Below are 27,312 nucleotides of genomic sequence, written 5' to 3'. Positions count from 1 at the left end.
TGAGTGAAATTGAGTTTTGTGTTATTTCTAAACTATCAATATATTTTAATTTAATATATTTTAAAAATTTTCAGACCATGAACAACATAAGTTAAAAGTTTGAATTTATAGTGGTAGAAAAAAAAGCAAATATCTATATAGAATTTGAGTAGAAAGGAAATAGTTATGTGAACAATTTGTGTAGGTAATTATTAAGCTAGAAGCTATTTGTACTTTAGGTTTACTGATTATACACATATGATAATAAGACTTTTCACAAATTGAACATTTTGATAATAAATCCATGCAAATGATTGTGCCTTAGGAAACAGTTCTAGATCTTATAAGTGTATTTGAATTCCCTGCTCACAGAATGCATAACTCTAAATCAAGTGTGTAACTATTTTTCCTTCATGATGCTAAATAGGTTACTTTACCTAAGTTCTCAGAAAGCATAAATATAAAAACCAAAAAAGAGGAAAATGTTGTTTGGTTTGTTCATGTGTTCTTTTTTTAAAATATTTTTAAATGTGAAATTTATTTTTATTTCTACATTATTTATTTATTTATTTATTTATTTATTTATTTATTTATTTATATAGTGTAGGAGTACTGCTATTTGTTCAGCCATCAATTAAGCTGATTGAATTGGGCATGAACTCCATATTACTTTCTTTTTTTTCATTTTTTAATTGTATCACCGTGAGATAGAATTACAAAGCTTTCACGTTTGAGATTCAGCCATATAATGATGGAACACCCATCCCTCCACCAGTGCATATTTTTCACCACCAATGTCCCCAGTATCCCCTCCACACACTCCCACATTGAAGTCCTCACTCTGCTACTGTGGCAGACAATTTTCCCAATTCTCTAATTTGGGGCATTGTGTTTTGCTTGAATTTTCCCACCTCCATTCAAGCTTACCTGCCAGGGGCAGATGCTAGATAATGCTCATTTTGAATATCATGAAAGCTTGAGCGGCCGAGATTGTAATGCACATTTCTAGATTGTAAATGATTGGGTTCCAGAGACATCTCTGTATGCACTAATACATTTTAGGATTCAATTGGGAGTCTCTGGGCCAGAGCTGTTGGTGTGCTAAGATGGTGCCTGGAGGAAAATTGTGGGCATGACAATCAGTCTACTGGGTGGGCGGGGACCCAGAGAGGGCTGCCGGGGTTCTGGAACCCTCATGTGGGGAAGGGGGCTGGGGAGAAGGGGAAAAGAGGAGAGGAGGGTAGGGTGTCCCTGCATTTTAACCATCATTATTACACAGAAAATTGCAGAGTAAAACTGTGAAGCCTGTCACAGAAGTGAACTCAACTATTCTCAAAATCCTCTTTGTTTGTCACTGTCATCATCCCATTGCTCATCAGTTTGCTTGAGCGGGCACCAATAACATCTCCATTGTAAGACTTGTTGTTACTGTTTTTGACATACCAAATATGCCATGGATAGCTTGCCAGACTCTCACGTGCGGGCGAGATACTCTCGGTATCTTGCCAGAGATACTCTCGGTAGCTTGCCAAGCTCTCTGAGAGGGGCAAAGGAATCGAACCCGGGTCGGATGCATGCAAAGCAAACACCCTACCAACTGTGCTATTGTTCCAGCCTAAAGAAATAAATAGTACCAATCATTACAAGAGAAATCATCCTGTCATTAAATATGGGAATCACTGATTAACTGATTTTCTTTTTTTTTATGATACCGATTCACCTGCTTAGATAAAAATCACTTTAATATTAAAGTAAAATATGGAAGAGCTACATTTTCTTTATGAACCCCATACAATTACAACACTTCATGAAAACATATATATATATATATATATACATATATCCAAAGTCAATTGACAGATCCTTCTAATTCCTATCTCATATATTATAAATTTTATATTAAGTTAACCCAATATTTTCATTAGTTCACTTTAACACTCATTTGGCTTCTTTTGTGGATAGCTGAATATTATTGGCAAGTGTGTACTATTTTCCCTTTATAATGTTCAGTAGGTTATTTTACCTAAGGTCTTAAAAGAAATCATAAAAATAAAGGAAAATGGTGTTGTTTGGTTTGTACATGCCATGCTAAATATTCCAATCAATTCTAAAAGGACTCATGTGAACTCTACTTTTTGAGTGTTTGTTTTTCCTGATCTGTAGTCAGCCTCCCCCTAACCTTTCCCCTCGGTAGTTCCTATGTCTCTAATCCAAGAGCCATTTTCTGTTTGTTCTCCCTTAAAGAACCAGTGATGTAGAATTGCAAGAGCTGCCATAGTCGTGCAGTCTGGGGTTCAACAATGGATCATGTTAGAATACCCTTTCTCAACAAACATTTTATTTCTCCTCAAGTTTAAGTATACACATCCCTCATTCTGTGCTGTGATATAGTAGGCCTGACTTTCCTTCCATTTTCTCTCAGACAGTACTCTCAGCTTAGAATCCATTGATAACTAATAAATATTGTCAATGGGTGCATTTTTTTCTCTAGCCTCACAACCCCAGTCATTCTATTTCTGCATAAGATCTACTTAAGCCTTAAAACTCACTGTCTAATCCTAGAGTTCACCTCGTGGGAGAATGATAATATTTTTAGGAGAAAACCATGTCACATCCAGCTGTGCTCAGAATTTACTCCTGGCTCTGTACTCAGAGACCGTTCCTGGTGATGCTCAGGGCACCATATCCAATGCTGGGGATTGAACCAAGAATGGCAGCATGCAGGGAAATCGCCTTAACCCCTGTACAATCTCATGGGGTTTTACACAGTTTAGTAGGTTAGATTTCCTGTTAGTGGCCTGGAGCTGTGGTTATTTTCACATTGAATTGAAAATAAAGTTATTTTCCTCACTCTTTTTAAAATATAAATGTTATTTTTGAAGCAGTTTCAAGTTCACAGAAATATTTTTCAAAAGCTAAAGCGATTTGCTATATAGCTCCTGACAGGTTACCACCACTTCCTCCCTCCCACAACTCTCTATAATCAAGTTATCCCACCAAACTGGTCCATTTGTTATAGTTGACGAACTTACACTAACACATTATCACCTATGCTCTATATTTATAGATTTGTTCTGATTTATACTTACATAGAGTCATTGTCATCGTATCACAAGAGATTTCACTGCGCTAGAAATCCTGTGTCTCTACTTCTAGACACATTTCTACTTCTCTGCCCTCCTCTCCCTGGCAATCATTGTTTCTGTGATCAGTGGGGCCAGGAGTCACTTCTACAGATAGTCAGTGTGGTGGTGCTGGGTGTGCTGATTAGGTATTCAGGATTTGGCATTACAGGAGACCACTAGGACTATTCAGGTGGTGCTAGGGAGCCACCAGGCCACTATTTGGTTGTTCTCAGAGGCCACTGAGTGCTGCACTTACTGATGCCCAGGGGCAGGTGGAGCTGGGGATCAGATTCATACCTTGGCTCGCTAAAGATCATTAAAAAAAATTTTTTTTTTTGCTTTTTGGCGTTGCACAGGGGTTACTCCTGGCTCATGCACTCAGGAATCACTCACTCCTGGTGGTGCTTGGGGGACCATATGGGATACTGGGGATCAAACCCGGGTCGGCCACGTGCAAGGCAAATGCCCTACCCACTGTGCTATCACTCCAGCCCCTAAAAATGTTCTTAAGACTCGATCTTAATGGGAAAATAAAAAATTGTCAGAAAAACAAGTTTATTAAAGGTTACTTATTTTTTTTCTCTTAGAAATCTGGTTTTAAGTGAATTCACACAGATCTTCAGTCTACCCGCTTGGACTGGAGTGATAGCACAGCAGGTAGAATGTTTGCCTTGCACGAGGCCAACCCGTGTTTGATTCCTCCGCCCCTCTTGGAGAATGCAGCAAGCTACCGAGAATATCCCGCCCACACGGCAGAGCCTGGCAAGCTACCCGTGGTGTGTTTGATATGCCAAAAACAGTAGTAACAAGTCTCACAATGGAGACTTTACTGGTGCCCGGCCCAAGCAAATCATTGAACAATGGGACAACAGTGCTACAGTGTTACCCATTTCTTTAAGACTCGAAGATATACCATCCCATCGGGTATATTTTATACAAGTAAACTAAAGCAAAGTCAAAAAATAGTTAAAAAGTTTTAAATACCCTCTCGATGATAGCTTGCTTTATTCATATCTCCTTGTAGTTCTTTCAATTTTGCCTCATGTTTTTGAAAGCATAATTTAAGTACATAAAAGTGTTGAATTCGGTTTTTAGGAAATTCAGCAACTTTTTCACCAATTTATAACAATTATTTCTAGAAGTATATGCATTTTTTAAAAGCATGTCTTTGTATGATCTTTGTTTAACTACATTTGAGTTCAATTGTTTCTATTTGATTAATAATAGTATATTAATTCTCAATCTTCTTGCTTTTCATGTCACATTTCTAGGGTTTTATTTTTGATTTTTGTTTCTCTGTGCTTGGGGCCACAACCAATGATGCCCAGAGGTTACTTCTTGTTCAGATGTTATTCTGGTGGTGCGTGAGAACCATGTAAGAGCTGGGAACAGAAATTGACTTCTGGCATGCAAATCTTATATGCCAGCTTATGAATGGAGCTATCTCTGAAACCCAGGTATTTCTTATACATAATATCTGGTTGTATGTACAAGATCTAGTCTGGCCTTATTTTTTTGTTTGCTGAAGTCTTTAGACTTTTTACTTCTACTGTGATTGCACATCTATTTGAATTCATTACTTATTTTTCATTTTTAAGTATGAATTTTCTTTTTGTTCTCTTGTAATGAGCTATAATATTTTATGTGCCCTCTTGCCAAATGAAATAATTTTTTGGATAGTTTAATTCTAATTATATCTATCCTGACTTTTGCACTGTTATTTTATACTAAGATATTAGACAAAATTGACATAATTTTATGCAATCAGTGTTTGCTTATATGTTTAGGTTCCATATATATGTACATCTGTGCATAATTTTTAAAATCTTTTTTCTTCTGTTTAGTTTTTGGGCCATATCTGACAGTGCTCAGGGGCTAATCCTGGCTTGGTGCTTAGTGGGTCATCTCTAACAGTTCCTAGGGGACTGTGCCAGGCATCTTACCGAGCCCAGCTTCAGGCAAAGCGCGTGCTCAGACAGTAAAGCTATCTTTCTGACACTATACCACATTTTTTTTTCTCAATACACCTTCATATATCTCTGTTATTCTCACTCGCTTTCAAGAGTTATTGCAGTTATTGCATTTTAGTATCTTGCAGCTATTATTTTTTTTCTTTTACTTTTTTTTTTTTGCTTTAGTTTTGGACCACGCTTGGTGATGCCAAGGGCTACACCTGGCTCTAATCTGAGGGGGTCACTCTTGATACTCAGAGGACTCTGCAGTGTTACATATCAAACTTGGGCCTTCATGCAAAGTGGATGCGCTGCCCTTTGAGTTATCTCTCTGGCCCCTGTTTCTGTGTGTTTGTCTTTCATTGTTGCTGTAGAAAAGTTAGACACCAGTCTACTTGTCATTTCTTTGCGGTGACTATGCCATTGCTTTCTGTGTTCTCTTATTATCTTTGTTCCTCATATTCTGAAGTTTCACTTTGATGAAGCTAGAAGTTAGTTTCTTTTATTCTGCTTATCACTGTGTTGCTTTCTAAATCTGAGGATTGGCATGTTTCATTAGTTTTAGAAAACCTTAAGCCACTGTCTCTTGCAGATTGCTTCCTTCGTTGCTCTCTGCTCTTTCCTTCTGGAACTCTGATTCAACATATGCTGGACCTTTTGTTTCACTTTCATAACTCTAAAATACTTTCCACCTTTTCTGTGTGTAGATCCATGTTACATTTTAGCAATAATTTCATATTCACTGGTGCTCTATTTATCTCTCTTCTTTGCTAGTTAAACTATTATTGAGCTCTTAATTTTAGTAGATTTTGTTTTTACAAAGTTTACTTTTTTTTTCAAGTCTACCTGGCCACTTTTGATGATCTCCGTTTCCTTAGATATTATTTATCCTCTAACATTTTTTAAACATATTCAAGATAATTGAATTTTTTATATAATATCTCAAATATGTGAGACTTTGGAGATATCATGTGCTTTTTTTAACAACACTATCAATGATTTCTTTTCTCATTTAATCAGTCAATAAATATGAATAGTATCTGTAGTATTAACTACATTATATTGCACATTGCACTTATGATATCTTGGTAAAAAAACAATAATTAAGCAGACAGCAAGCAAATAAGTGGATAAAATTCCTCACCACACCCAAACTTCTAATTACTGACTGATATTTTGATATTTCTCTGAACTCCTATTTAATCTTCTTTTTTCCCTCCATCTACATTATCTAAACTTTGCTAGATCTAAGCTATTTGCACGCCTTTGAATGTTATCTTTATGCCAATGACTTCTAAATTTATATTTTTATCTTAGATCTCGCCTTTGAGTTTGTAATAATTTCCAATTTCTAGCAATAAATGTCTATAAACCTAGCAGCTTGGAAGAACATGCATATATTATCACCATTTCTGTGGGATCGTGTATCATATATTATCACATTTCTATGGGAACAACTTAACCTGGTCCTCTGCTCAGAAAGATCAGGTTGCAGCCAAGCTGGTAATTGAACTGTCTGCTACTTCTTTGGGCAGGGGGGGAGAGGGGGTAGAGGCGGGGGCACACCCAGCGGTGCTCATATCTTACTCCTGTCTCTGAACTCAGAAATAACTCCTGGTGAGCTCGGGAATCATAATGGGTGGTGGCATTTGAACCCAGCTTGGCCACAAGAATGGCAAGCTTGCCTTACATACTATCCAGTATCCCCAGGCTACATTTGGAGATGTAGGAAAAAGTCTTCATTGCCAGACAGATGTGTACAAGTCTCTTTGCTGATGAGTAGGTTTGGTGAGGAAGTACAGTGCCCTCACTGAGAAGAATGACATTTGTGGATAATCTTACATCATGAGGAATGTGTTGGGAGCTTTGTAATACCACCCTCTCTCCTTTTTTTAGAAAAGAAGGAAAAAAAGTTCACAAGTTATTTATTTATTCCATAGAGCCGAACTACAAAAACAAAACAATTCTTTGGCAGTAATGAGACTTCTTGTAACTTAGAATGTGACTTAAATGTGTGTCAATAAAACCAAAAGCTGTTTTTAAATTAAAGTAAACTAGCTCTGGAACATTCTGGAAGTGGGTGTGTGTGTGTATGTGTGTTTGTGTGTGTGTGTGTGTGTGTGTGTATGAAATCTTGTTTGAAGCAAGGATTTTCTTCCAAGCCTATTATGCAGAATTCAGTTCATTACAGCTATAGGACTGACAGTCTTAACAACTAGACGCTTTCTCTAGAAAAGCATATCAAACCCCAGGAAATCCTGTATCTTTTTTGTAAAGGAATAACTTGATTAAATCAGGACCAGCTATTAACAGATAATCCCTAGTTTATTCTTTACTGTGTATCACATCATAATTTGATGCAGGTATATATTGAGATATTATTAGCACAACTGGGTTAACTAATGCATTAATCTCCTCACATGGTTACCTTGTATATGTATTTGTGTGGTTAGGATTGAGAATGTTTAAACTAAATTTCTGGCATATAATATGTTGCTTAAAATTATAGTAACATGTTGTATATTAGATCCTCAAAACTTACTCATCTTTTATCTGAATACTTGCACCTGTTGGCCAGTAACTACCCATTACACTAACTTTTCTGCCCTTCATGACTATTTTTTTCCTTTGTATTCCACATACAACTGAGATTTACAGTCTTTATGTTTGGACTATTTCTCTTATTATGATATCCTCCAGGGTCATGGAATTCCTTCTTTCTAATCACTGAAATGATCTTTTAATTAACTGGCTGGCAATTTATTAAGAATATCAATTAATTTTACATTTAAAAATCTTTTTATATGTCCTTAATTAGAACTAAATTACAGGTATTGCCTGTACTCAGGGGGTGGGGATTATGCAGGGACAAGCCTGTTGAGGTTCATCTTAGAAGTCTGTCGATCACAGAGATCTTAACTTGCAAATTTAACTTCCTACCTGATACCTCTCCTTGCTTTTCATCACTTCCACTGTCACTGTCATTCTGTTGCTCATGGATTTGCTCAAGCGGGCACCAATAATGTCTCCATTGTGAGACTTGTTGGTACTGTTTTTGGCATATCAAATATGCCACGGGTAGCTTGCCAATCTGCCGTGGGGGTGATATACTCTCGGTAGCTTGCCAGGCTCTCTGAGAGGGGTGGAGGAATCAAACCCGGGTCAGCCACGTGCAGGTAAGGCGAATGCCCTACCTGCTGCACTGTGATTTAAAATCCAACATGATGAAAATTGAGCTCTTGATTTCCTTGTTGAAATACTTCTCTTATCACAGTATTACCTCAAAAGTTAATTTTAGGTACTTTTAATTTTCCCCCCTCTCTACTGCTATTACCCCAATCCAGGTTAGTAGAAAGAGATTTAGAGATAGATTGATTACACTGGTTTGAATTCTGGCTCTGCCAGTTATGAATCAAGCAGACCTTGATATTCTGGTGATTATTTCCCTGACTCTACATAACATTCATATTGTATAACTTGATATTTTTTAGGTCTAGGTTTTTCTCTTTACTTCCCTCCATAACAGAAAAAACTTACAGTCCTTCCTAACCCATCCTCATATACACATCTTTGTTCTTTCCAACCCTCCTAGTAGAAGTGATAGTATTTTTCTTTATATATATATATATATATACATATATAACTTTATTGATCACATAAATTTTGTGATCATGTAAATTTTATATATGGTTTAACTATGCAGCATAATCAAATATTATTATTTGTTTGTTTTCTGCTTTCCCTGATGTCAATAATATTATTCTTTAATTGCTTAATATTCTAAGTTTTTGTCCCAAATCAGACTATTTGTTATTATCTCAATATTGGTCTACATGTACAAAACAAATCAGCTAGTCTACCAATTTTACTTTTTCTAGTAGACCTCCTATTTTCTGGCATATTTTAGTCTGATTTTCTTATACTTGGAAACATGTTACCCAGTTTTTATCTTTTTTGTTATTAACCAGACATTTATCTTGTAATCTCTCCTTTTCTGAACCTATTTATCTCTATTTTATTTCTTCTTCTTAATCACTTGCTTTGTCAGGCTCTTTCTGGTTTTTGAGAAGCACGTGAAAAAAACAAACAAACAAACCCTCATCTGAGAATGCATACATTCTGCTCATATTTTATTGAGATTTTGATAGAATTCTTTATAATTTAACAGAATTTTAAGAGAAATTATTTCCCTTGAGAATTTTGAAGGCATGCTTGCTTCATTGCCTTATTTTAAATGCCTTATTGCTGTTTACAAGTCTGATGTCATTCTGATTCTTGGTCCTCTGGTTGTGATTTATTTGTTTCTCTATGAAAACATTCCTTTTGTTCTGAAATTATCATTATGATATTCCTTGAATTTTTATTTTCTGTCCACTGTTTAATGTACTCATTGACCCCTTGAAGACAGGATATTTCAGTACCTAGAAATATTCAGTACCTAGAATTTTCTTGAGTTTTTTCAATAAAGTTCTCTGTTATTCTTCATCTGGCACTCCTTTTATTCAAATTTTGAATCACACAGATTAATCCTATTTCATGACCTTTTTTTTGTCCAAATTTCTCTTTGTACTTTCCCCTTTATTTCTGAGACGTTATTATAATATAACCTGTCGGATATTTTAAATTTTAGTCATATAGTATTTTTTTTGTAGGAGCTTTTCTTTTCTTTCTGATTTCACTTTATAATATGTAAATCCTGTCTTGCTTTGATGAAATCAGCATTCTCTCATCTCCTAAAAGGTTTGAAGCTTAATTCTTTAGAATTTTTGTGATTTAGGTTGTTTTTTGTTTTTACACTGCTCTTTGCTTGGTTCTTCTGGTTCTCTAGTGTCACTTTCTTGCTTTCCCTCTTCCAGGGAATCCTCTGCACTTTTTCTACATTTTACCTCATGCTGCTTCATAATTCTTTTTAGTATCATAGGTCTTGCTAGTATTTAAGAATCACTTTTATTTCAGTGGAGCGATAGCACAGCACTTGGGCTTTCGCCTTTCGAGCGGCCAACCCGTTTTCGATTCCTTCGCCCCTCTCGGAGAGCCCGGCAAGCTACTGAGAGTATGGAGCCTGCACGGCAGAGCCTGGCAAGCTACCCGTGTGTATTGGATATGCCAAAAACAGTACCAATAAGTCTCTCAATGAGAGATGTTACTGGTGCCCACTCAAACAAATCGATGAGCAATGGGATGACAGTGACATATGCTTTTGTTAGTTAGTTTTTACTCCTTTACCGGCATTTCACTCTCTAAAACTGTATTTGATCTTTTCTCCTTGAATTCAACTCTTTTTTCCTTATCTATCTCTTTTTGTTTGTGTCTTTCCTCTGTTTCAATGGCTCTTAGTTTAGAGGTGATTAAAGAGGGAACATTTTTTTGGTTTTTTAATTTTTTTATTTTATTTTTTATTGAATCACCATGAGATATACTTATAAAGCTTTCATGATTGAGTTTCAGTCGTAAAATGATCAAACACCCAGCCCTCCACCAGTGTACATTTTCCAACACCAATGTCCCCAGTATCCCTCCCTACCACCCCCACCCACCCCCCCCCGCCACTATGGCAGGCATTTTCTTTTTTACTCTTTATCTCTACTTTGTACATTATGCTTTGTAATACAGATACTGAGAGGTCATCATATTTGGTCCTTAGTGAATTTTCAGCACACATCTCCTGTCCCAAGCAATTCCTCCAACCATCATTGACTTAATGGTCTCTTCTCTATCCCAACTGTCTTCTTCCCTAGCACATGAGGCGGACTTCCAATTGTGGAGCAATCCTCCTATCCCTATGTCTCTGCATAGTCTCATACTATGTTATTTTTATATTCCGCAAATGAGTGCAGTCATTCTGTCTATCCCTCTCTTTCTAACTCATTCCACTCTGAGTGATGTTCTCCAGGTCCATCTACTTATAAGCTAATTTCATTGCTTCCTCTTTTCTAACAGCTGCATAGTATTCCACTGTGTACATGTACCATGGTTTCTTTAACCAGTCACCTGTTCTCAGTCGGGCACTCGAGTTGTTTCCAGATTCTAGTTATTGTGAACAGTGCTGAATGAATATACAAATGCAGATTCATTTCTATGGTGCTATTTTTGCAACCCCAGGATATATTCTCAGAAGTAATATTGTTGGACCATATGAAAACTCAATTTCTAGTTTTTTGAGGAATTCTCATATTTTTTTCCAAAAAGCCTGGAGCAGTTGGCATTCCCACCAGCAATGAATGAGAGACCCTTCCTCCCTGAATCCAAGCCAGCAGTGATTGTTCTTATTCTTTTTGATGTGTGCCAGTTTCTGTGGTGTAAAATGAAATCTCGTTGTTGTTTTGATTTACATCTCCCTGATGATTAGTGATGTAGAACATTTTTTCATGTGCCTTTTGGCCATTTGTGTAGGATAACATTGGGCTTGTTCTTTTAGCCTTGCCGCAGGGAACTTAGTTTACTTAAAGCAATGTCCTTCCTGTATGGACACAGGAAGACAGTTAATATTATGCTTTGTAACTTGGGAATTGAATGACTCCAATAATATTTACTCCTGGGCATCTGCTTTCTCAACTCAGTTGCCTTTAATTCCTAGCACCCCAAAAGCAGGATCCTAACGAGGGATGGAATGGACCTAGGGAAAGCTGTGAGCTACCCTGGCATCAAAATGGGCCAGGCCAAAGTGCCACAATACTCAACTATAAGTTGAGAGCATGGTCATGGACAAATGCTGTCATGATCCAAAAGTAATGACGAGACTGGGACCCTGCTGTGGTTAGGAAGACTGGCCTGACCTGAGGATGGTGGTCTGGAATATATAGTGAGTTGTCCTCAGAAAGAACCAAACTTTAAGTTTGATATATCTCTTACTGTGCTCATACAGAATGACATTGCTAGAAATATTAGAAGTATATTTACTACAAATATTTAAGTGAATTACTAGCTGAGGAAAGAAGAAAGCAACACACCTTGGATGGGATCCCACCCTTAACTGGATCTCCTAGTAATCTGGAGTAATCTCCTTAGATGAGATTTTGTTAATCTCCTGGAGAAGTGGTTTTACCCCTCTTTGTTGATTTGTTAATATTCAACCCACCTTTGTATCACCACCCTATATGATTGCTATATAAATAAATTAAGACTGTAAGAGAAGTAGGGGGAGAAGACACAGAAGCAGAGCACAAAGCCAAAGCGAAAGAGAATCAGGGAGTCATCGGAGCCAGGGGAAAGAAAGAGCACAAAGCAAGTCAGAAGTAAGAGTCAGAGTCAGAAGTGAGAGAGAGAAGGGCTCTAGAGAGAGAAGCAGAAGGGCTCCGGAGAGAGAGATTGTAAGAAGAGAGATCAGAAGAGACAAGAAGAGAGACAACAGAGACAGAGAGAGGTCGGAAGAGACCAGAGGAGAAACTACAGAGACAGAGTCAGAGAGTCAGAGATAGAGAGACAGGTAGAAGAGAGCACAGCAGCACACACAGAATCAGAGCACAATGGAAGAGCCATCCGGATTCGGTCCATACACAGCAGATTGAGAGCACCGAACGTGAGCTACTAGAGAGGGAGGGGGGAGAGAGAGAGAAAGAGAGCCGCCCCAAAAGCCTGTAAACACACATCACTTTTCTGTGCGTGTGTTTGTATTTTTTTACACATTTGTATTTCTATTTTGAAGAAGCTTCTGTTCATTCCTTCTCCCCATTATTTTGACGGGTTTGGAGTTTTTTTCTTATAAAATTGTACCAGTGTCTTGTATATCCTGGATATTAACCCCTTATCTGATGGGTATTGGATAATTAAAATTTCCCATTCCATGAGCTCTCTCTGTATTTTGGTCACTGTTTCTTTTGAGGTTCAGACGCTTCTTAATGTAGTCCCATGTGTTTATCTTTGTTTCCTCTTGCTTGGCCAGTGTTCTTTCATCCTTAAGGATGCCTTTAGCTTCAATGCCATGGAGGGTTCTGCCTACATTTTTCTCCATGTACTTGATGTATTCAGGTCTGATATTGAGGTCTTTAATCCATTTTGATCTGACTTTTGTGCCTGGCATTAGATAGAGGACTGAGTTCTTATTTTTTTTGGCAGTTGTGTTTCAGTTTTCCCAGCACCACTTATTGAAGAGGCTTTCCTTGCTCCACTTAACATTAAAAGAGAGAACATTTGTGTTCAGTCTGCCAACATTTTATTAGAAATTCTCTTCAGTAATTAGCTAACAATAAAAATTAACTTGTCCATTAATAACATTAAAAGTATCACTATTCATGATTCTGTAGTAGTACTGTGACTTTTAATAATACTTTTTTCTTTGACTTTTTCTGTCACATCGGTGATGCACAGGAGTTACTCGTGGCTCTGCACACAGGAATTACTCCTGAGGGTGCTCAAGGGACCATATGGGCTGCTGGGGCTCAAACCTGGGTCAGCCTCGTGCAAGGCAAATGTCCTACCCACTGTACTATGGCTCTAGTCTCAACATTTTTAAAAACATGTTTTGTTTCAGTGCCTGCTTTTTTATGGAATGCTAATTATCAGTCTTTTATTATTCCTGCTCTGACTTGTTGGCATCATTTCAGGCTTGCCAATATATCTATACTTATTTTCAAAACTACCCTAGGCAGCTACTTTGATGTTTTATTACGAACACTGTTTTGGTGATGTGTTCTTTGCAAACGCCTGAAGAGCTTACTGTAGGATATTTGTCAGTAGATATTTTTGCAGATTTAATTTAGTTTTCTTTTTTCAGACCAAGATTTTTAGATTAGGCCCTCTACTATTAATGTTATTTCTCTATCAGATGATTGCAGGCTATGCACGGATGGGCTACAATTTGGTAAAAGAGAAAGCAGAGGGCGCACAGAGAATGGTGCACTTGAGCGTTGCTTGCGGTTGCTGGAAGCGAGCAATGAGCGCTTGACTCACAATCTGTGCTATCTCTGAGAAACAAATCATATTTATTTTAGAATATGCACTTATTTCCATGTTTTAGAGTTTTATGTTTGCCATAGAGTTTTACTATTTTTTGCCAAGCAGAATTATGCTTTCTGTAAGAGACATTATATAATAGCAACACACATCAGCTGGTGTGTAATAAAGGGGAAAAATTTCTTCTAAATAGTTATTGATTGTCCAGCTAATCATTAACACAAATAAACACCGATATTTATGGCATGAGGATTTGGAATAATGCATAAATAGAACACCTTCATAAGAATTTTAATTTCTATGATGAGCAGAGGGAGGATTTAAAAATAATGTAATATATAAGTGAAGACATAAAAAAGGCATTTTGTCTAAAGAACGACTATAATAACATCAATAATAAAGCAATCTGTGGTTATTTTCTCACCAGAAAAATACTCTTTAAAAATATATTTCAATAATTTGCTTACTGTAATACAATAAAAACATTTTATTTAAATTATTTACCTATTTATCATTAAATACCGTTGCTGTTATTTTACAGTTAAAAGTGACATTCCAAAATAGTGTTTTCCATTTTATCTTATATTTTAGCTAATATTCTAATTCAAACTACTGGTTACTGATAAAATGTAAGTGGACAGATCAAAGGAATCAGTATTCTACTGCTTTTTACATCTTAACTACTGCCCTGTTTTGACAATTTATTTTAGAGGCCTTTGGGAAATAGACTTATTTCTACAGAGCTATTAATAATCTCTTTCCTTCTTATCATTTCTCTTCTTTTCCCCTCTCTTCTGTGTTCTGTTTTCTGGTTGTATCACAAATTTTGGGTTTTTAACCATAATGATGCATCAAATTCTTTAGATTTTGTAGTGCCTAAAAAGAAACTCTTTCTATTTGGTGTATATGATACACACGATAAAATGGAAGAAGTTAGTATGCTTTGCTGTTTACATAGTACCCACAAACACCTCATTATTATTTCAAAGAAAGGATCTAGTGATAGTATTAGTAAATTTAACACCTTGCTTTCCCACTGTGTACTGAAGTTGAAAGCATATGCTCTTTTTTCTCTGCTGTCACTACAAACCAGTGACTGAAAGAACAAATCCTCCTCTTTCAGTTTCTCCCCAAAGTCCTTTGGTCCACAGTGACCGTATTTATCTTCTGGTAGCATCTTTTTCCACTTTTTTGGAGTATGAAATATTAACAGTATTTAATAGTACAGTGGAGAAACCCAGGTGTGCGAGACTCTGGGCTGAGATCTCGCAGGCTGCTCAGATTGGGACTGGGCCTCTTCCACCCAGATCCCCCATTTTCCAGTTGGTAGGCTGTCACACCCAGAGACTGCACCTGGCGCCCTGTAATCCCATCAATGGCCAACATCCAAAGACTATAAAACGAGGCTCCTGCAAGCTCAAAGCCACATCTAATAGCCTAGTATACCCTCTTGGAGAACCTGACAAGCTACTGAGCATCTACTGCGTACTTGGGAGAGCCTGGCAAGCTCCCCATGGCATTTTCATATCCAAAATACAGTAACAGATATATACATACCTCTCGGAGAGCCTGGCAAGCTACCAAGAGTATCCCACCCGCACGGCAGAGCCTGGCAAGCTGCCTGTGGCGTTAGATGTGCCCAGAACAGTAACAATAGGTCTCATTCCCCTGACCCTGAAAGAGCCTCCAACATTGGGAAAGATGAGTAAGGAGAGGCTGCTAAAATCTCAAGGCTGAGTGTAATGGATATGTTACTGGTGCCCACTCGAGTAAATCAACAAACTATGGGATGACAGTGATACAGTGAGTTAATAGTAGTCCTAATTCCTGCTATTTCTTAAATCCTCTCCTTACCTTTACTAAATATGCCGTATTTACTACCTGCCATACGTTTTTGGCTCCTTAATTTTATGTCCTTATGACCTGTTTTATATTATAGTATCCTTTTCCTCAAATTATTTTTCCTTCAGGTCTTTCCATTTCCCTGTTACTTGGTAAGGAAAAAAATACCTAAAACTATAAAAACTCTAACCTGTATCCTGTTTTATTTTCCATTTTATCTGTGAATACACTCCACATTTTAGGTATTTTATGATGCTCATTCTCATGATACTATCCAGCCACTCCATTATGGTTGGGTTATTGTAGCTGCTTCTTAGCCTTGCATTTAAAGCAAAGCATTAACAAATGCATATGTGTCAGGAGGAAGAGGATTACATTGATTGAATGCTCCTAAACCCTGTCCCAAAATGAATGGCTGAAGGAATTATATGTATTTATTGCTTTTCCTGAAATTAAAAAAAAGATTAAAAGTAGACATAATTGTTTTCAATAATTAGTATGTTATTTTAAAGAAGAGAACAGATTTTTTAGAACTGTCTATTAGAACCAACTGTATAAGTTGTAAGAGACAGGTTGAAGCATTTCCTAATAAAAATCAGGGATTAAATTTTACTCATTTTGACTTTGCCTACAGTGTCTGGCAGAGGCCCAAGTCATATTCAGGACTAATGGATGTTTATTGATTGAATTGAATTGACTTGAACTAAAAAAAAATAAACTTGTCTTAATAGTAAAAATAGGCTGCTTTTTGAAGTAAAAATGCCCAACTTTTCAACAGCTATTTTATTGATTACCTATAATGCAAAAGACCCAGTGCTGGTCATATGGAATACAAAACTCTTAATTTCCTAATAATTATAGAGTACATTTGTGGGCTGATACTCTTCTTGTATATGTGTGTTGTGTGTATTAGCATGCTATAAACTTTTATTAGCTCTTGTTCAAATGTATAGAAACTGAGACATACTAAGGTTTTAGAGAAAGATGTGCCAGAAAAGCAGTTGTTAAATTGTTATTTCAATTCAGATTGAAAAGGAATATTCAAGAGGTTGGGTAACCTCTTAAATCTTCATACTTCACCACTATAGTAAACTGTCCCCAGGAATAAAAGACAGAAGGTATGTGTGTGAACTAAAAGATAGACAATTTCTGGGTTGGAAAATAATCTATCCTCTCTCACTTTGAGGCTTGCAATGGCCTTCCTTTCCCTTTCTAAATGCTTACAGTTTCTACACTAACACCCCGTGATCTTTTCCAAATGCAAAACCTGGTTAGTCCACATGCTTCAAACTTGCTTTTGTCACTGTAATGGCCATAAGAATAAGTCTAAACACTGTAGGTTGATGCCAATGTGCTGTATGTCCTTCTTGACCCGTAACACTCATTGCCTCACTGCTTCTCTCACTAAACTCCTTTTACATGAGTCAGTATTATAGATCATATGTCTAGGGAGACATCAGGGTTATCGTGACTTTAAATTATAATATTATATAAAAATTTATGAATAATGCCTAGAAGGGAAAAACTTCTCAATCAATGTTAACATTGTTATTTCTGGTTATCCTGCCAAATTGCTACACCTGAAATACATCTAATTTCTTATGTCTCACTATATTTACCATTGCTTTGTGATGAATTAAAAAAGAAAGGGCGTTTATTGGCTCTCTTTTGAATTCTTTAAATTCAAAAATGTCTTGTGAAATGACAAATTCAGAGGTAATGGGGTGTAGTGGTCTGGGTGTTAGTGGTAGCTTTTTTCTTTGTTTCTCTGGAATATTCTCAATTTTGCTCTAGTACTTTGTTGGACTTCTGTAAAGGCCAGCATGTCTTTGGCATGTAGAACATGAATTTCTCATTTACAGTCATTGGGAGACAAAGTATCACTTCACATGACCATCTAGTGAAAGAAAAGTTTGAACATTGTTCTGATTAGATCACCACCAAAATTTTCACTGTGCCCAGAGAAAACTTGTGCCACCTGGAACTCTGGATTGAGTCTTAAATACCCTGCCTAAAGGATATGTCCTCATCTTAACTCCTAGAATTTGTGATCTTCTCTGGAAAATTATTCTTAACTGTTATTAAAATTCTCCAGATGGACTCATGCTGAATTTTGTAGGTAGACTCTAAATGTAGTTGAAGGTATTCAGAGAAAGCTGTGTGAAACTGGAAGCAAAGTGGAATCACCAGGGGCCAGAGATTCTCCTCCATTGTCTCTAGAGAGAGTGTCTAGACCTCACCACTCATTGATTTTAGGTTTCTACTGTAGTGAAAAAATCTAAACTGTGGGAGAATAAATTTCTGTTGTTTTAAGTCTCTTTGTATTTAGTAATGTAATCTGGCAGGCATAGGAAACTAAAACACCTGCTCATTTCTTACCAACTGCTTTGAAAAGGAATATGTTATATACTTGAGTGTTTTTTAATTCTAATTCCTACTTGTAATCTATCCACTTCAATTAATTATATCATAATTGATCCAAGTCATGGACTGGAAGTCACCATTTATTCATCTCTTCTTAGATGTATCCATTCGACAATGAATGAAACTCTATATTTCCTTGAACTGGTTAACCCCTTTATATAATTCATATCTGGCATAAACCCTCATTGATAACTCTCCCATTATCTGAGATGTGCCAATCAAATTATACTACCATGGTCAAATTCTTCGATTCTAGAAAACTTTTGAAAAACTTCCTCTATATTTTATAGAAATTTGATATTATGAACACATAATTTCTTTCTTATTTTTCTTGAGAGAGGGTCACACTTGGCTGTGCTCAGGACTTACACCTGGCTCTGCACCTAGAGTGGGTATGAGGGGCCATTTATGGTGCCAGGGATTAAACCTGGGTTAGTCACATGCAAGGCAAGTGGTCTACCTGCTGTAGAACACTAGCTTCTAGATATTCAATTTCTTAAATTGGTTCAGATAATTTCTAAAAGACATAAATACATTTGACATAACTTTTTATATTGGTTAGAAATTCTCAAAATCTTTTAACACTAACTTTTGTATAAAGTAAAGCAAATAAAAATTAGAAATGAGATGAATAATCCCTTTAACAATATCTATGAGTATTTCACCTCCTCAAATATAGACAGATGTTTGTAAGGTCTTTGATTTCATTTTATGCAGTCTCTTGAGGTAGTCTGTTACTAAAAAAGAACCAGCTTTATATTAAACACTAGAGTGTAAAATAGGAGCTTAAAACTTTTTCTGTTTAAACAAAGACTGTAAGGGCAAAGCCTTGTCTTGTTAGAAATTTTAATTATAATTAAATTTTAATTACAATAGCTAAAAGTAGAAGGTACTATTAAATAAATTATATGGGAAATCAAAGCAACAAAATGTTTAAGGAAGCACCTATAAATTAGTGTCTAGTAAAGGAATATGTTTCTATGGCCTATGTGACAAAATACATTGAACACTTGAGCTATTATAGGAATGGACTATGAAATACTATACCAGAAAAACCATGTAAAATTTATTTTGGAAAGATAATTTTATTCTACTCATAGCAATTTCAGAAACTATCATTAAAATATATTTGTGTCGCACTGCTGTACTTCACTTCAGACCTCACTTCATGGGTCTGTAGTGGGGTACAGCAGCGAGTACACTAGGCTTACATGTGGCCAAATATGGGTTTAACCTCCACCACCACATATGGTCCCTGAAGTACTGCTAGGAGTGATCTCTGAGAGCAGAGTAAACCTGAGGTACAGAGAGGTACTGCCCAAAAATGAAATTTAAAAATAAATAAGTAAGTAATGCTTCTTTGTAATAGTGTTGTGCTATGCTAGTCTTTTCTACCATGAGAATGAGTTATCACCACACAAATGTCTTATACTTCCAGGTCACAAGTATGACACAGGCTGACATCAAGGTGTGAGCAGGTTTGCATTCCTCTTTTAGGTTCAAAGTAGAATCCATTTTCTTGTTTCTCTAACTTCCAGAGGCCATCTCCACTCCTTGATTCATGGCGCTCTGCCGTCATCTCTACCATTTGCAAAGCTAGCAACATCCTGGGGCCGTTTCACTCTGGCCTCCTTTGCCACTTCCCATTGTGATGACATAGTGCCCATTTCATCCAGAGTAATATCCCTGTTGGTTAAAATCAGCCAGTTGACAAAATATTCATGAAGATTTTCATAATTCTGAATCGAGATGTCTGTGGCAGTCATTAGAAGGTTGAACCCTGGGAAATCAATTCTTCTGCCTTTCATACACACCATTGTCAGGTTCTTGGTCTTGATAAAGTCTTCTATGGTTACATAAATATAATACTTTTTATTCTGATTTTTCAATTTATTTTTCCCTCCCCTTCACTTTGTTAATTTGAAGAGTGGGGATTGGTTGCAGTGTTTGCACATTTGCACATTTTATTGGGATTCTCACTGAAGGATGCATGTCCAGTTGTATCACTTATAACCTTTGACCATGGTGCTTGCTGGGATCACACACATTTAGTCCTGTTACTTGCACTTGGGCTTTCTGGAGTTCCTCAGTCTTCTAGTTCTGGTGCTTTCACATATTCTTGTTGTACACCACCCTCCATCAGGGGGTTGTGCTCCTAGTCACAGTGCTCAGACATCTTTCACTTTATTTTGTTTTAAAATAGATTTTATTGTAATTAGGATCAACAGGTTAAAATAGTGTTAATGTCTATGTTTTTGGTGTACAAAGTTATTGTACCTCCATTTAAGAAGGCACTTATAAATTAACATCTAGTAGAGAAATAGATTAATTTTATAAAGAAATATAGTATATAATCTATGTTTTGTGTGATGAAACACAATGAACTAAGTGCCAAAGACACTCCTTTCCACCCCATTCCTGGTGTCACTTCTAGCCACTCCTTTTTCCTTGAAATCCTCTTCCCCATCATTTGGTGACCTTACTTCAATAGTTAGAGATCAAGGGTTACCACGAGACACTGTCCATTTGCTCACCTGCATCTTTCACTTGCGGTAATTCATTGCAGATTTACTGCTTTATGCTTTTTAACACATCTTACAGTTCTTGAATAAGTTGGGTACTATATAATTTATTTCAATTTAACAGAACAAGTCTATAATTGGTTATTATTAAAACATATACCACAATTTGATCTCACTATAGTTGTTAGAGATAATATATCTTAAATTTTTATGTACATGAAATGTACACAAATGTATATGAAAGTTATCAAATAGAAGCATTAAACCCCTTGAACCCTGTTACTAAAATTACTTTTAATTTCATGCCATTTTAATAGTTTCCCAGAAGATTATGACATATTCTGTTTTGCTTAATCTTTTCTATAGCTATTATACTCATGAGGAAGATTTCATTTTCCCTTATTTACAGAGAAAAAAAAACACCCCAAAACTTTGAAATCTTTATGTAGGATAGCTGCTCAACAGAAGGAAATAACTGTGTTTTTTTTAATTGGCCTTACAAAGAAATCAGTAGAGGAATTTTTTTAAAGAATAAAAATTAATAAGCATATTAAAAATCAGTAACAGAAGTAAATAAAAGATCTAATGAAATGGGATGAAATGATTAGTGTGCCAGACTCTGTAGGGAAACTGCTGGAAAGTTGAAATAGTGAAGTAGTTAAATCCTTGTGGCATCCATGTCCATATGTGAACGTGAAGTGTGAAAAGGGGACTGACCTGCAACCAGCTCACAGTGGTGAAGAAGATTAGTGAAAAAAAAGAAAGTGGCTATTATTTGGGTTTGTATATGAGGGTTCAACCACACCCACATTTGCTCAGGACTTAACTCCTAGCCCCATACTCAGGGATCACTCCTGGTAGTGTGTGAGAGACCATATGTGGTGCCCGGGAGTGAAGTGGGGGTTTACTACATGCAAGAAAAGTGTTTTACCACTTTCTGTACTCACTCGCTGGCTCCCAAGGCTGATAATTTCTACGTGGATCACTAGTGTTTAGAATGTGCTAATCTTAGAGAAGCAGACACAAACGCAAGGTCACAGTGGGAAGATAACTAAGCTCCAGACTATTACGCTATTACGGGTCTCTAACAACTGCAATATCACTCCAGGTCGAAAACACCAAGTGAACCATGATGGAACTTAGCTGTGGAAAGGAGGCAAGGATACCATTTGGAGCAACCTTACTTGACAAACTCTCTCTCTCTCTCTCTCTCTCTCTCTCTCTCTCTCACACACACACACACACACACACACACACACACACACATTCACACATGCAAAGAGAAGGGAAGAAAAAAGAATTAATCCTCTACTGAAAATGAGCTTACTCATAGAAGATTTTCAAGACCATGAATAAATCTTAGGATGTGAAAGTTAACAAAATTACAGGAAAAAACTTAATTTTTTTATCTGCAGTCTGACAAAAGCTTTTCAATGTGTTTAAAATATTTTAGGAGAGATAGCCCAGTGAGTAGGGCATTCATCTTGCATGCAGCCGACCCGGGTTCAATTCCTCCACCCCTCTCAGAGAGCCCGGCAAGCTACCGAGAGTATCTCGCCTGCATGGCAGAGCAAGGCAAGCTACCCATGGCGTACTCAATATGCCAATAACAGTAACAAGTCTCGCAATGGAGATGTTACTGGTGTCCGCTCAAGCAAATCGATGAGCAACAGGATGACAGTGATACAGTGACAGTGAAATAGTTTCTCATAAAAGGATAGAAAACTTTCTAGTGTGTATGATTTATCCATTGCCACTGAGAATTTCTCCAGTTCTTTATGTTCCTGTGTGGGCTACAAACTTAACTCAATCTGACCCTTTCTGCCCAGAGATAATAGCAGATCTCACAGGTTAAGGGTTTAGTTCCACAAAACTGCCCCCTCTTTAATTGCCAGTTACAATTCCAAGTTGTTTTTCTGCTTTTGGTCTACTGGCCAGCTACCATTCCTGTTCCAGTTTTGATTAATTTTCTCAGCAGTTCATAAAAGCCAGGAGGACATTTTACTTACTCTGCAATATTCTAAAGGATTTGTATATATGTATGTGTGTATATACACATATATATACATATCCTTTTGATCTATACATATCTTGCCATATATGTATAAGGCAAGATCTAGAAGGCTCCCAAGTGCAGGAAGTCCTTTGTTCATAGTACTGTCTTATACTACCCTGCCTGCCTATGAATAAGAACCTGGAAGCTCTCCAGTTCCTCTCATTATGAGTCTTTCTCGAGGCTACAGTACATCAGCGTGGTTGATTAAATCATTGACCACTAGTTATTAATTTGACCTCAGCCTCTTCTCTCTCCCTGGAGATCACGGATAGAACTAAATATTTCCAACACCCTAACCAAGGATGAGTCTTTTGGCTTCATTCTTTTTGACTTTGGGGCCACATTGGGTGGTGCACAGCTCTGCTCTAAACTAGGTCTCACTTCTGCCTTGAGCTATCTCCAGGACTGTAGGACTCATTGTTTAGGTAACCTAAGAACTTTCCAAATGTCGTCATTAACATAAAAACAACCTTATTGCTTTTATCATTACAGGAGTCTTTGCCAGAAATGGGGGTGCAGACCAAATAAATATTCCTATCATAAATAACTATAAATAAATGAATGTCATCAATAAAAATAAATTAGTATTTATTATTATAAATTACTATTCCAAGCTTGAAATGTAGAAAGAGTGAAACTAGAACAAATGAATATGGAGAAGGAGAAATTAGGTCACGAGACATAGGAAAAGAGAGTTTTGAATAACAGAATAGGTGGAAGTGACAAAGGGAAATTGATGCCAAATGTGACACAAAAAAATTGATGACAGTTGAGACAGAGGAATTAATGTTAGAAAATGAGCATAGTAAAATTCACTCATATATAGTTAAAATAGAAAAAAATTATTATGAGTAGCTATGAAAGGTGGGAAGTATTGAAAGACTTTAATATTTAGTAATAATTTCAGAAACAATTAAATGCTGAAAATTGTTGGGGCAAAAGAAATAGTACGGTGTGTCGGGTGCTTGCCTTGCATGTGACCAACCCAGGTTATATCCTGAGCACTCTGTATGATCCCCAGACACTCCAGGAGTGTTCCCTGAGCACTACCAGATGTGGGTCAAAAATGAAAATAAAAATGCTGAAAATTGTTGACAACTTCAATTTAATTTCTTGAAAAGGAGAACGTTATGGGTACTCAAGCTAAAAGCATAAGATAGGCATAAAGTATTATGTTTTAGAATAAGATATTTTCATATTGAAACTGTGGGCACTTGAGCTATTAAGTTGACAATTGACTTATCAATATCAGCCAGATTATTGGGAGACAAGGAGTATTGATCTTAAGACTGCTGAAAGTTATTTTAACCTCAATTTGTACTCAATTATGCCATTTCTAGTATAAAAAAGAAAAAGATACTTTTGCCTGTAAACTAAGATGATTTAACTTGGCTATTTACGCGAAGAAAAGTTGAAGATAGTACAAGAAGAAAGTGAGCTCAGAGGAAAGTTAGTGTTTTAAAATTAACACAGAATATCCATAGACCCAGATGGTGGTAGAGATTTTCTGCTACACTCTCAGGAAAGAATATTTAATTAATCAGAGGCATCTGGAAACTGAAAGTCCCAAACTTTGGGGTGAAACACCTCTGTACTTTGCAAATCGCAATAGAGAAGACAGAAGATTTGTATTGGATAGAAGGTGTGGAGAGAGGCAGGAAGGCTCCAGACTGACAAGGGGTATAAGAGCAGTGCAGTTCCTTTAGGCACCGTCTCGACCGATGGAGAGTAGCAGTGATGTAGTGCGCATCCCCTCGGTCTAGGCGAAACCCTTATGAAAGAACTGCCATGTTTGACCTGAACCTACTTGTTCATTTTACTGAACTGCGAGTGTCTGTAATAGAATGCTGCATAGGTACAGTAAGAGTGGACAACCTTGTCTTTTTTCTAATTTTTAGGGAAATTCAGTCTTATGACATTATGTTGTTAGCCATTGCTTTTTATTTAGTTGCCCTTTATGAAGTAGAGGAAATTTCTATCTGTACTAGTTTCCTATGACTGCTGTAGTAAATAATTACAAATTGGGTGACTAACATAAAACAAATTTGTTGTCTTTATCTTTATGGAGGCAAGAAGTCTGAAATCAGTGACAGTGGCCCCAAGCCAAGGAATTGTTATTGTCTAGGGGCTCTCAAGGAGATTTTATTGGCATCCCTAGCTTCTGAGTCTGTGCTCCTGTCTTTGACTTAGCAACCCTTACCTTCTGCAAAACCAGCAGCTTACCATCGTCAGATCTTTGAGGTCATGACAAAATCTTCTCTTTTCTGTAATAGAATATCTTACTGTTTTCCTTTTATGTGGAACATTTGTGATAGGTTTTTATATCCACCAAGATAATTCAAAATAATAGTTGTACACATAGTTTTCTAAAATTAACACAAAATCAGATGCTCAAATAACCATTAAAAATTGGATTGATTTTTTTTAACCTGCGAAGAGGCCAAGATTTAGTTTACAAACTTTTAAGATGTTCTTAGACCAACAAAACAATTATGTCTAGATGCGGTAACACATTTAGCAATTTCAACTATAAAACTAGCATAAAGAACTAGAAAGAAATAAATTACTCAAGAAATGTCACTGGGCAAATGCCATCCATATGGAATAGAGAAAAGCTGACAATGTGTACAAAGAAAATTTCTAGGGGGTTTAAGTATTAGAAATGATACTTATAGGGGCTGGAGTGATAGCACAGCGGGAAGGGTGTTTGCCTTACATGCAGCCGACCCAGGTTCAAATTCCAGCATCCCATATGGTCCCCTGAACACCTCCAGGAGTAATTCCTGAGTGCATGAGCCAGGAGTAACCCCTGTGCAACGCCGGGTGTGACCCCACAAAAGAAAAATAAAATGATACTTATAATTTTAATTTTTAAAAGGAAATATAATTTCATCATCTGAAGGCAACATATATTATCTTGAAAAATTCAAAAAGAACATGCAAATAAAATCTTGGCTGACCCATTTCTATCACTTCTTTCTCGGCTATGAGGTGTGAGAGGTTCTCATAAATGGGCCTCCAACTGTCACTTGTTTTGGGCAAATATGTCAATAATATTACAGGCGGGAAGTTGGGATCGGTATTCTGGCTCCATTAATAACCAAAATGATTCTTTTGGAAAGGGTGATGATCTTAAAAGTGTTGAAAAGGAGATCGTTAGTTTTGTGTTTATTTTCATAGGCTATACAAATAAACTAAACATGTATTTTCCAGAAAAATTGCATAGACCGCTTTTCAGAATTATCTTTGTGGTGCCAGGGATCAGACACAGGGCCTCAGCCCAGCTCACCCAAGCCTGCTACTGCTCAGCCACACCCCTTATCCCCTTTCAGTATTGAATGTCCACATTTCTCCTCTTGGAGGTTGAGAGAAGAATTTACAAGTAGGGCACTCACCAGTACCTGTATTGTGTTATTGGAGTTTCAAGTTCAGTCAGCGCAACCCATTGTGTAGTACCTGTTAGATTCAAAGCACTGTGTTTATGTGCATAGAGAGAGGAAGAAGTTGTTTAAAATACGAGGTGCCTTTGACCGTAAAAATGTTGTATAATGCCTGTACATGAAATAGCATTATTTCAAGTAATTTCAGTCTCCAGTAGTCTGCACTTTTTCTGCAGGCATGACGGTAAATGTATGATCCCCAAATAGGTGTGTTTTCCTATCAATGCTGACCTTCAGGTTTGCTTCTAGCGATATCGCTGCTCCTACCGCCTCACCTTTGTTTAATGAGAGCCATTTTCTAACGCCAATGTTGGGTTAATGGACTGAGATGGGGGAATATCAAACGTATCTCTTCGTTTTACACCAGATTGCCTTTCTGCCTTGTGGCTTTCAGCATTCAATCCTACTCATATCTGCCATAATAACAATTATGGGTTTTCTACTGGCTCCTTACCCAGAAGGATATGTCGGAGTACAGCAACATCTCCCAAAGAAAAGAAGGGCAAATTCTTAATCTTTTTCCAACATTGTGGGTAATAATTTTCTTCTGTGAACCCCCAAGGATTACTTCTTTTGGCTTTCACACCCAGGGATTCCACAGGTTCAAGTCTCTACTCTGATTTCTGCATTTTTAAATAACCTCTCTTTTCTCAGATAAGTTATAATTATGCAGAAAGACTGTTACAGTCTCTTTCTTCTTATAAACAACTATTTCTTTGTTGTAGTAGATTTTGTTTAACTGGTTGCCTCCTCTCTGAATTTTCTCAGCGACACAGAAATTGATGTCTGCTCATTGTTTAACTGCAGAACCAAGAAAAGAGAAGTTGGGCTTTCCTTCATAGCTTTCTTCAAGGGAATTGGAATACTTCCACTCACAGATATCCTTAGGAACTTTGCTCTGTGGCCTATGTTTGAAACGTTCAGAGTATGTTCATTTTGAATCTGTGTCACTCAACAAATAAGCAAAATAACACTGCTCTGTTGTTCTCATTTAAAACTTTCTCTACTACCAAAATATTTTTTTAAATGAACGCAAAAGCATTTGTAAAACATGTTAGCAGTGGTCTCTTTTTCAGGAGA

The 27,312-nt window shown here is 36.8% G+C and overlaps 1 protein-coding gene across 5 annotated transcripts in view; it reads left to right on the top strand.

The window, feature by feature from the left end:
• Nucleotides 1-27,312, top strand: part of CHST9 (carbohydrate sulfotransferase 9) — a 298,929-nt gene that overhangs the window by 14,250 nt on the left and 257,367 nt on the right. For 2 of the 5 annotated variants that reach the window (XM_055129637.1, XM_055129638.1), the window contains exon 2: nucleotides 4,376-4,561. The exons of the other annotated variants lie outside the window; for them this stretch is intronic. The gene's annotated coding sequence lies outside the window, so the exon portion shown is untranslated. The remainder of the gene's footprint in view (nucleotides 1-4,375; nucleotides 4,562-27,312) is intronic. 5 annotated transcript variants of the gene reach the window in all.

The sequence above is a fragment of the Sorex araneus genome, chromosome 2, assembly GCF_027595985.1.
Source record: "Sorex araneus isolate mSorAra2 chromosome 2, mSorAra2.pri, whole genome shotgun sequence".
Lineage (NCBI taxonomy): Eukaryota > Metazoa > Chordata > Mammalia > Eulipotyphla > Soricidae > Sorex > Sorex araneus.
Note: the sequence above shows the minus strand (reverse complement) of the source record. Positions and strands in the feature narration are given on the sequence as shown.